Genomic DNA, 10796 nt, shown 5'->3' with positions numbered 1-10796 from the left:
TCTTACTAGCCAAGATTAAAACTAGCATTACAATGTTAACTGGGAGACAGAGGGAAAAAAAAAAAAAAAAGAAAGATAGAGAATATATATCTTTATAACGACATTGCAGCAGGATATGCACATATGATAATACTTATTAAACATTAGCTTCTAGTAAATTTATATCCTTTTGCAGATAATCTGTATCCTGATAGACAATTATTTAGAATTTAAAAATTCTTTAGCCTCATTAGTGTCACTAAATGTATGTCTATTACCATTTTCTTCCACTATGATTTTGGCTGGATATATCATACAGGCTTTTAAACCTTTTTTAATCATTAATGAACATATAGGGGCTATATTCTTCCTTTTCTGGGATGTCTCTACAGAAAAATCTTGGAATAACAAGATCTTTTTCCTTCCTATTATAAGTGTATCCATTTTCCTAAACAGTTTTAAAAGTTCTAGTTTGTCTTGGTATCTTAATAATTTAAAGATGCACATTCTGGGTCTTAAGTTATTTTCAGTGGGTCTCCCAACACCTATTCTGTGCGCTCTTTCAATAGGAAGGGGAAGACAGTGCGCAGGAAATCCTAATACTTGGGGCAAGATCTTACTAGTAAATTCTATTAGATCCACATATTCTTGGGTTTCAGGTAATCCAACTATTCTTATATTATTGCGTCTGGAGCGATCCTCCAGATCCTCCAGACGAGCTTGCATATTTTGGATCTTAGATGTTTGTATAGTTAGAGCTGATTCTTGTGAACCCACTAGGTCCTCTAATTCCGAGACTCTATTCTCCACCTCCGTCATCCTATTAGCAAACTGTTTTACCTCAGTATTTAATGCGATTAGTTCAGAAGATATGCCCGATAACTCTTTTTCATCATATCAAATTGTGGGGAGAAGAGATTACTTAAATGCACTACTAGGGTTTGCATATCAAAAGGGGGTAGAGATGTTTCAATGCAATAAGAACTAGTATCGGTGACCTTAGTTCTTTTTTCTTTAGTTTTGGCAGGCATTGTGGGAGAGTGATAGTTTACCTGGGTGACAAATTTTTCCATTTAATTATGTGCATAAAAAGAAAAAAAAAAGAAAATAAAAGAGGGAAAAAAAAAAAATAGTAAGTGAATGTGATATGAAGGATGATGCAACAAACAAATAATCAGAAACCACCAATAGGTGGGAAAAAAGAAAAAGAGTTATGTTCCCCCTTAGTGTAGGGATTAGTGAAAAACTACTATCCCCGAAGGGATTATACTAAAGTGCTCGTGTATGTGTATTATTGCTTGCTTATCAAGCCTGTATTCAGTTATTTGACTTTGTAATACTAAGTCTCACTTATACCAAAATTAAATCCCCTTTCCTTTACCTTTCTATCCCTTACCCCTTTAACTCTTCTTTGGCCTTGTCCTTTAATATATTAAGTTTCAAATCCAAAGGCGAATACTAATCGCCAAAAGTATTTGTACAATATAGCCTGCGTTTATATAGCAGATACCATGAGGTAAATTTTTTAGCTTAATGTCCCGATTTACATCAAGTTATTTAAGCAAGATCTTATCTAGATGACATAAACCAGCTAGTTCAAAATACAATATAGTTTGGGTTGTACAGCAATACTATAGAATAATTTTAGCTTAATGTTGCAGTTTACATCAGTTTACATAAGCAAAGTCCTAATTAGATGACATAGACCATCAAACACGTTAATACATGTAACAATACAACCTTAATCAACAAGAGTCCTGTGCTAGAGACAAAAATGCAGGGTTTCATGTATTCCTTAACAGATATAGTTATTGCAGCTATAACCAACGATTACATTTCCAATTCAGAGGTATATACTAGCAAGTAATGCCTATATATTAGGGCTCTAACCCCCTTTTCCCCTCTTTTTCTTCTTTTTTAAGACAATAAGCCTATAACAGCTCTAGATAGCGTCTTTAATAGGCTCCCATATATTAATCCAAGATGTAAAAAGTAGAATATCAGGCAGTCAATCCTAAAGGCTAGTAATAAATGCCTTAAAGTCTGTTAGTTGCACCATTATAAATGATAATTAGTAACAGTTTGTTTCAATCGTAGCAGACAAAGGGCAGCCACAAGTAGGAGAATTTGTATCCGGTACTAGTATGTTTCAAGCCAGGGTCTTATCACTATGATCTGGAGGGATAGTTGAGGTAGCAAGTCCCGCAATAAACTTACAACTCCACTTTATCCAACTTGTCCTTGCAGAGTGCAAGATTATTAATTTCTTTCCCAGCCTTTTCTGGGTAAGCCAGAAGACCACCGGCAGATTAATAATACGGGCTAATCAAATCAAGCACAGCAAGGGCACAGCGAAAAGCTGAGTTCTGAGATATAAGTATCAGCTTATCTTATGTTCTTTAACACTGCGCCCTGCCAAAGCATATTTTTCCACACTTGATGTACGCTCTCAGCACAAGTCTGGCTTACCCCAATTCTCGCTTCTCCAGTCTTCACAGGACACCAGGGATTACCTGAAGTTTGTTCTCAGTCGCACGCCTCCTCTCCTTGAGTGCGGCCACGCAGATAAGCAAGTGCCCTGCCAAACACCGTCTGCATCCGGGCGCGGGAGGTTCCCCCCTCAACCGCTATCACCGCGAGAGTCAGTCAACAGCGGGTCTGCTGTAATGAATAGGCAGGGACCGATACTGCCACCACTGCTCACCCTTGTTCCTCCTCGGGGAGTCAACGGGAAGTCTACTGTAGTGGATAGGCAAGAACGACACAGCCACAGCTATTCACCCTGTTCAGGTCCACTTTACCGGCAAAGAGCTTCGGTATACCAAGATGATCCTTTTCCCTCCGAGGGCGGCTTGCGGGGAAGTTCCCTTGAAGCAATTAAAAATTCTTCGCGAACAAATCGCTTGCTGAATCAGCTGTTAGGAGACTCCTTAACTCGGGCGGGCCGTAGCCTCGCAGAGCGCCACAGAAGACACCTGGTAAGCACTCCAGGACAAGTGGCTAGGAGCGGGGAGCGATAGAGTAGCGTTCTCTCACAACACCTGTGCGCAGGTAATCTGCACAGCACCTCCCTCACCGGAAGTCTCGATTTTCTTTTCTTTATATATGCATCAGAAACAATGTGTTGCAAAGAAATTGCATACAATATAATTGTTTCAAAGGCATGTTAAACTATTGTGTTTACTAAAATTTACATTTGTTTATAGTCCAGGGACACACCTCTCGAAAAAACATTTAAACTCCTTTGCTTTAAGGATATAAATAAATGAGCTTATGCACATTATTTAATAATTTTTTAATAAAGGTTATAAGGTATATGGTATGACAAAGTGTTTGAATGGAAAGGGCTGTATTGTATGTATATATGCACTCACCAGCCATTTTATTAGGTATACCTGTTCAATTGCTTGGTAACACAAATTGCTAATCAGCCAATCCCATGGCAGCAACTCAATGCATTTAGGCATCTAGATGTGGTGAATACGACTTGCTGAAGTTCATACCGAGCATCAGAATGGGGAAGAAAGGGGATTTAAGTGACTTTAAACTTGTCATGTTTGTTGGTGCCAGACGGGCTGGTCTGAGTTTTTAAAAAACTGCTGATCTACTGGGATTTTCACTAGTGATGCACCGAAATGAAAATTCTGGACCGAATCCGAAAATCCGGGATGCACTTGGCCGAAAACCGAAACTGATACCGAAAATGTATTTTTTCAAATTAATCTATTTTATTTTATTTTTTTGCATAATTAGAGCCAATAAAAAAAGCTCACCCTTTTATTGAAAGTAACACACTAAAATTGGACAAAAATATCTTAAAACAATAATATGCTACACAATAATTTTACCAAGAAAAAAAAAAACAGGCAAAAAATAATGCCATTTTTGGCCAAAATGTTTCTGCGACCAAAATTTTGGTGCATCCCTACTTAAAACAATTATTAATATCAATATACTGTAATATTCTTAATTTAGTTCTATGTAACAGAATCATATTTAACAGTTTTCTTTTACCAATTATCCAAATAAAGTATAGTCCTATAAAACTCATTATATGCAGAACAGTAAGTTAAGTAATAAACTTAAACAGCAGCTCTAGGCTAGCATCAAATTTGAAACATGCTATACAATAATTTTACCGAAAATAGCAGGCAAGAAAACCGAAATAGCTAAAAATGCCATTTTCGGCCGAAACTTTCTGCGGCCGAAATTTCGGTGCATCCCTAATTTTCACACACAACCATCTATAGGGTTTATAGAGAATGGTCCGAAAAAGAGAAAATATCCAGTGAGCGGCAGTTGTGTGGATGAAAATGCCTTGTTGATTTCAGAGGTCAGAGGAGAATGGGCAGACTGGTTCGAGATGATAGAAAGGCAACAGTAACTCAAATAACCACTTGTTAAAACCATGGTATGCTGAATACCATCGTTGAATGCATAACACTTTGAACCTTGAAGCAGATGGGCTACAGCAGCAGAAGACCACACCTGGTGCCACTCCTGTCGGCTAAGAACAGGAAACCGATGCTACAAAATTGGATAATAGAAGATTGAAAAAAGGTTGCCTGGTCTAATGAGTCTCGATTTTTATCAGCAACATTCAGATGGTAGGGTCTGAATTTGGCATATACAACATAAAAGCATGGATCCATCTTGCCTTGTATCAACGGTTCAGGCTGGTGGTGTAATGGTGTGGGGGATATTTTCTTGGCACACTTTGGGCCCCTTAGTACCAATTGAGCATCGTTTAAATGCCACAGCCTTACCTGAGTATTGTTGTTGACCATGTCCATCCCTTTATGACTACAGTGTACCCATCTTCAACAGGTTAATGCACCATGTCACAAAGCTCAAATCATCTCAAACTTGTTTCTTGAACATGCCAATGAGTTCACTGTACTCCAATGGCCTCCACAGTCACCAGATCTCAATCCAATAGAACACGGGAGATTCGCATCATGCATGTGCAGCCAAACAATACATTGGAGCAATTTCCACTCAAATACCTTAAAACATGAACAATCATTTTTATTCAATTTTAATATTTTATTATGTGTTTTACTGTGTATTTACTGTAAATATTTTACATGTTCTTCACATAATAGAAACTGTTCTTTGTATTTTTAAATATATATTCCTCTGGGGAAAGGGAAACTCTCTCCTTGAAACATCATAATAAAAAGCACATTGGATAAAGGCCGAGTTCTGAGTATTTCTATAACCATATTCTGCATTATTTCTCAAGCACCCAAGAACAACAAGTTGCAATAGAGAAGTGAGATTGCACTACCACTGGACTATTTAAATATATATTCCTATATATATCTGTATATATATATATATATATATATATATATATATATATATATATCTATACCTGTAAATGTTCATATAGATATTTAGGTATAGATATATATTTTACAAAAAAAAATCAGATCTATATAGAAATAAATATCTAATTAAAAATAAAAAGAACATTTTCTTCTATGTGAAGAACACACACTTACTTTGGTTTTAGCGATGTAGGTCTTACGCAGTGTTGGATGAGCACGCAAGCAATAAGTGTTAGGTTGTTTTTCTTTTAGCAATGCGCTCCATTAAAGTCTATGGGGAGAAGAAATTAACGCAGTCATAATATCTGAAGTACTGACGTTAGCGTGTTAGGTTTCGCTTGCGATCAAACAATTTACTTTCAACTTGTAATAAGTGAGCTAACTCGCCCGCGCAGGGCAGCCATCAGGGGGTGACAGGGGTGACTCCTGTCAGGGGCCCAATGGGCTAGGGGGGCCCCATGAGGCAAGAACTAAAAAAAATATTTTTTTATTTTTTTTTACATTTTGGCAGCCGCCGGTGGGTACTACAGCAGAGTGCTAATTGAGTATGGGAAATGTTATTACAAGGAGTAAAGTATTAGCATTTGAGAGGATTTCTGAGTGTACACTAAACCACTATGCACAGTGTGAGACAGACTTGGCACTTTGTTTGTAGAGTGTATGCCTGAGTCAGATGGCTGATCACTTTCATTTGCAGAGGAGGTAGGAATTACTTAGCAAATGTTTTTTATTTCTTTTGCAATTTAAGATTGTTACTTCAGTGTGGTAGTAGTTGTATGGTGGGGCCAGGGGTCCATTAAAACACATTTTTTTTTAGCAGCAGTGTATTTATGATTATTTGACAATGCTGTCGAAATTCTATATTTAAAACCATGCAGAAATGTTTCCTCCTCAATACACAAATGATATATATTACATTCCAATTTACTGCCCCTTTATGCAAGGACTTTCCAGCTACAAGGAGGCATTTTATCTAAGATTTTTATATCTGCATAACATGTTATACTCTCAGACTAAGATTGCTCAGTGTTGGAAATAAGACATGTTAACTTAAAACTGTTCAGTTTACTCTACAGCTGACTTAATTTTGAAATGCATACCAACAAGCTTAAATCATGCATTTAACCAGATCTAATGGTATGAGTACCATAGCTTATGGCTCCACCAAGACCATATAGAGTAGAGCATTTTCAAAATCTACAAGTACAGCTGACAGATGTGAACATTTGTACACTATATTTGAAGTGGTGCTCTTGGTTGGGGAAAATATCAAACAAACATATGTCAACATTTTAAAAGTACTTTTCTTCATCTAGCCATCTACCCAGATCATTAATGTACAATTTTGAATTCACAGAATTATTTTTGTTTGCAAATTTACAAATATGATTCTTTAAAAAGTGATCTCTTAATTTCTGCATTTTTCTTATCATGCATGTCACACACTGTTGATTTAGGGTATGCAAGGTGCATAAATGTTTCCTCCTGTGAGTGTTTCTGTGGGTGTCTGTGTTTATGTCTTTGTGCTTTTTTTTGTGTATCTATGAGTGTGTATGTATTTTTTTTCTGTTGGTATCTCTGTGAGGGTGGGTGTGTATGTCTTTGTGCATTTTCTGTGGATGTCTGTGAGGGTGTGTGCATATGTCTTTGAGCTTTTTCTATGGGTGTCTCTGTGAGGGTGGATGTGTGTTTGTCTTTGTGTATTTTCTTTGGGTGCCTCTGTGAGTGTGGGTGTGTGTGTCTGTTTTCTGTGGATGTCTCTGTGAGGGTGTGTGTGTGTGTGTGTGTATGTATGTCTGTGTTTTCTGTGGATGTCTCTGTGAGGGTATGTATTTTCTGTGGGTGTCTCTGTGAGGGTGTGTGTATGTCTTTGTGTGTTTTCTGTGGATGTCTCAGTGAGGGTGTGTATGTATGTCTTTATGTGTTTTCTGTGGGTGTCTCTGTGTGTGTGTATGTATTTGTGTGTTTTCTGAGGCTGTCTCTGTTGGTGTTTCCTTGGGTGTATGTGCAAGTTTGAGCTTGTGTGTGTGTCCATTGTCTGTTCCTTTTTAGGACATTTTGACCTTACTACTGATTATTCACATCTTTCTACAGACTTTGAGACTAATGAGACCTTTCCGGAAGTCACCAATCTACTATTTAACCTTTAAATTATTGTTTAGGCAGTTCAGGGCCCTTCCTTTCAGCCACTGCATGCTGTTGTCATCATTTAGTTGGCATCTTCCTTTACAAAAAGATAATCAGAACTCCATATTTTGTTTTCGAAATCTCCTTTTTTTACAAAACTGTAGTTTACCTCATTACTTGTCAGGTCAATGTAGACAAGTGCTAAGTGTCTGGGTGTCTGTATCTGAGTTTCTTTGCGTGTTTGCTAGAGTGTCTATATGTGAATTCTTATGTGTGAGTGTGTGTGTTTGTGTGTGTGTTTCAGTGTATGTTACTACCTTTACAACATTTCCAAGTTTAAATAGACACTTAAGAATAAAGTGCATATATGTTTTAGTTACTTGGTCAAAAACTGCACATGTCAAAGGAGGGGGGGGGGGCCCTGATCAATGGTTAAGTCAGGGGCCCCAAAATTTCTAGTGGCGGCCCTGCGTCCGCGTTAAAAGTTTACTTCCAGCAGTGTTTGCACACGAGCAAAAATTTTGTTTAATGCACCTGGAATGCACACATGCACTTGTAATCTGGCCCTTTGTAATTATTTGTAACATAAAATAAGAGTGACATCTAGTGGATAAGAAGCATATTAGTTTAGAAAAACTTAAAGGGACACTGAACCCAAATTTTTTCTTTTGTGATTCAGATATAGAGCATGCAATTTTAAGCAACTTTATTATTTACTCCTATTATCAATTTTTCTTCGTTCCTTTGCTATCTTTATTTGAAAAAGAAGGCATCCAAGCTAAGGAGCCAGACAATTTTTGGTTCAGACCCTGGACAGCACTTGTTTATTGGTGGGTGATTTTATCCACCAATCAGCAAGAACAACCCAGGTTGTTCATCAAGAATGGGCCGGCATCTAAACTTACATTCTTGCTTTTCAAATAAAGATACCAAGAGAATAAAGAAAATTTGGTAATAGGAGTAAATTAGAAAGTAGCTTAAAATTGCATGCTCTATCTGAATCACAAAAGAAAAAAAATGGGTTCAGTGTCCCTTTAACCCCTTAGTGACCGAGGACGTGCAGGGTACGTCTGAAAAAAAAAGGCAGTTAACGCCTGACGACGTACCCTGCACGTCCTCGGCTAAAGTGAGTGCTGGAAGCGATCAAGATCGCTTCCAGGCACTATTACAGTACTGCAGGGATGCCTCGATGTCTGGGCATCCCTGCAGTGCTGTTACGGAGTGCCGGGACCGGAGCGATCACTCCCCCTTGAGTGATCACTTCCGGTTTTGCTCCACGTGGAGCCCGGCAGTGCAGCAGAGCATCGGAAGCGATCGGACACGCTTCCGATGCTCTGCTAGTGTGCTAAGTGCCTCGGTGGGTCGAGGCACTTAGTTAGTATATAAATCAAATCAAAAATGTGAAAAAAAAATATAATATATAAAATAATAAAGCCCACATATAGCGCCCCCCCCCCCTCCCCCATGAGGCTTCCAAAATGGCGATGCCCGGTGCATCATGGGGCATCTGGGGGTGTCCCTAGCCTGTCTCACCATAGGGGCAAGCTAGGGTCACCCAATCTGAGCCTTCTTAGAAAAAAAAAAAAATAATAATAAAATACCCCATTTGTCTGATCATGTCAATATTTGTAAATATTGACTCTGATCAGTGTGGATCTCCCTCCCTCTCCTCACTTGCCATTTTGTTGGAGAAAGAGAGAGACCTGTATTTTAGCAGAGAGAGATTTATTTCTTTTATTTGTTAAAAAATTTAAAATCCAAAGGCTCTTTTCAGAGCCATTAACCCCTAGCTTGCCAGTGATCACTATAAATCACTGGCAGTAGCACAGCTGCACTTTTTTTTGCTGTCTGTGCATTTTTTTAGGGGTTAATTTTTGTTGTTGTATTTTTTTTTAAAAACTCAAAGGCTCCTTTCAGAGCCATTTAGCTAATTTAATTTAATTTAAAGACTATTTAACCCCTAGCTTGCCAGTGATCGCTATACATCACTGGCATTAGCATAGCTGTAATTTTTTGCTGTCTGTGCATTTTTTAGGGGTTAATTTTTGTTGTTGTAATTTTTTAAAAACCTAAACGCTCCTTTCAGAGCCATTTAGCTAATTTAATTTAATTTAAATAGTATTTAACCCCTAGCTTGCCAGTGATCGCTATACATCACTGGCATTAGCATAGCTGTACATTTTTGCTGTCTGTGAATTTTTTTAGGGGTTAATTTGTGTTGTTGTAATTTTTTAAAAAACCAAAGGCTTCTTTCAGAGCCATTTAGCTAATTTAATTTAATTTAAAGAGTATTTAACCCCTAGCTTGCCAGTGATCGCTATAAATCACTGGCATTAGCATAGCTCTACATTTTTGCTGTCTGTGCATTTTTTTAGGGGTTAATTTTTGTTGTTGTAATTTTTTAAAAACCTAAACGCTCCTTTCAGAGCCATTTAGCTAATTTAATTTGATTTAAAGAGTATTTAACCCCTAGCTTGCCAGTGATCGCTATAAATCACTGGCATTAGCATAGCTGTACTTTTTAAAAAAAAAACCCAAAGGCCATTTAGTTAATTTAATTTAAAGAGTATTTAACCCCTAGCTTGCCAGTGATCGCTATAAATCACTGGCATTAGCATAGCTGTACTTTTTTTTAAAAAAAACCCAAAGGCCATTTAGTTAATTTAATTTAAAGAGTATTTAACCCCTAGCTTGCCAGTGATCGCTATAAATCACTGGCATTAGCATAGCTGTACTTTTTTTAAAAAAAACCCAAAGGCCATTTAGTTAATTAATTAATTTTGGTTTTCTGTGACAGATACAAAAATGTCACAGAAAAGATATAGTGTTGAGGAGGCGTATGCCATCCTTGCGTCAGAGTCAGATGCCTCTATGTCTGACTCAGACCCCAATTTTGACCCTGCCATATGCTCAGATACATCATTAGATGCAGTCTCAACTGATAGTGATGTATCTGTGGCTGCTAGCCCCCCTGCCAGCCCCCCTGCTAGCCCCCCTGCCAGCCCCCCTGCTAGAAGGAGGCGTGTTGCTGCCATTGCCGCTGAAGAGTGGGTAACGCCTCATCTCCAGAGGCCAGATATCCCACCCTTCACAGCAAATGCTGGCATAAATATAGATGTGGCAGGTTTTAGCCCCCAACAGTTTCTGGAGGTGTTTCTGGGTGATGATGTATTGGGGAACATTGTCGCCCAAACTAATTTATATGCCCATCAGTACCGTGCTGCAAAGCCTGAAACATATTTGGCAAAGCAGCAATGGGCCCCCATCAATGTGCCAGAATTTAAAAAATTCTGGGCATTGACTATGCTGATGGGCATCATAAAGAAACCCTCCGTTCGCTCCTACTGGAGCAGTAGC

This window comes from Bombina bombina, chromosome 6 (assembly GCF_027579735.1).
Source record: "Bombina bombina isolate aBomBom1 chromosome 6, aBomBom1.pri, whole genome shotgun sequence".
NCBI lineage: Eukaryota > Metazoa > Chordata > Amphibia > Anura > Bombinatoridae > Bombina > Bombina bombina.
The sequence above is the reverse complement of the archived record's forward strand: the minus strand, read 5'-3'. Positions refer to the sequence as shown.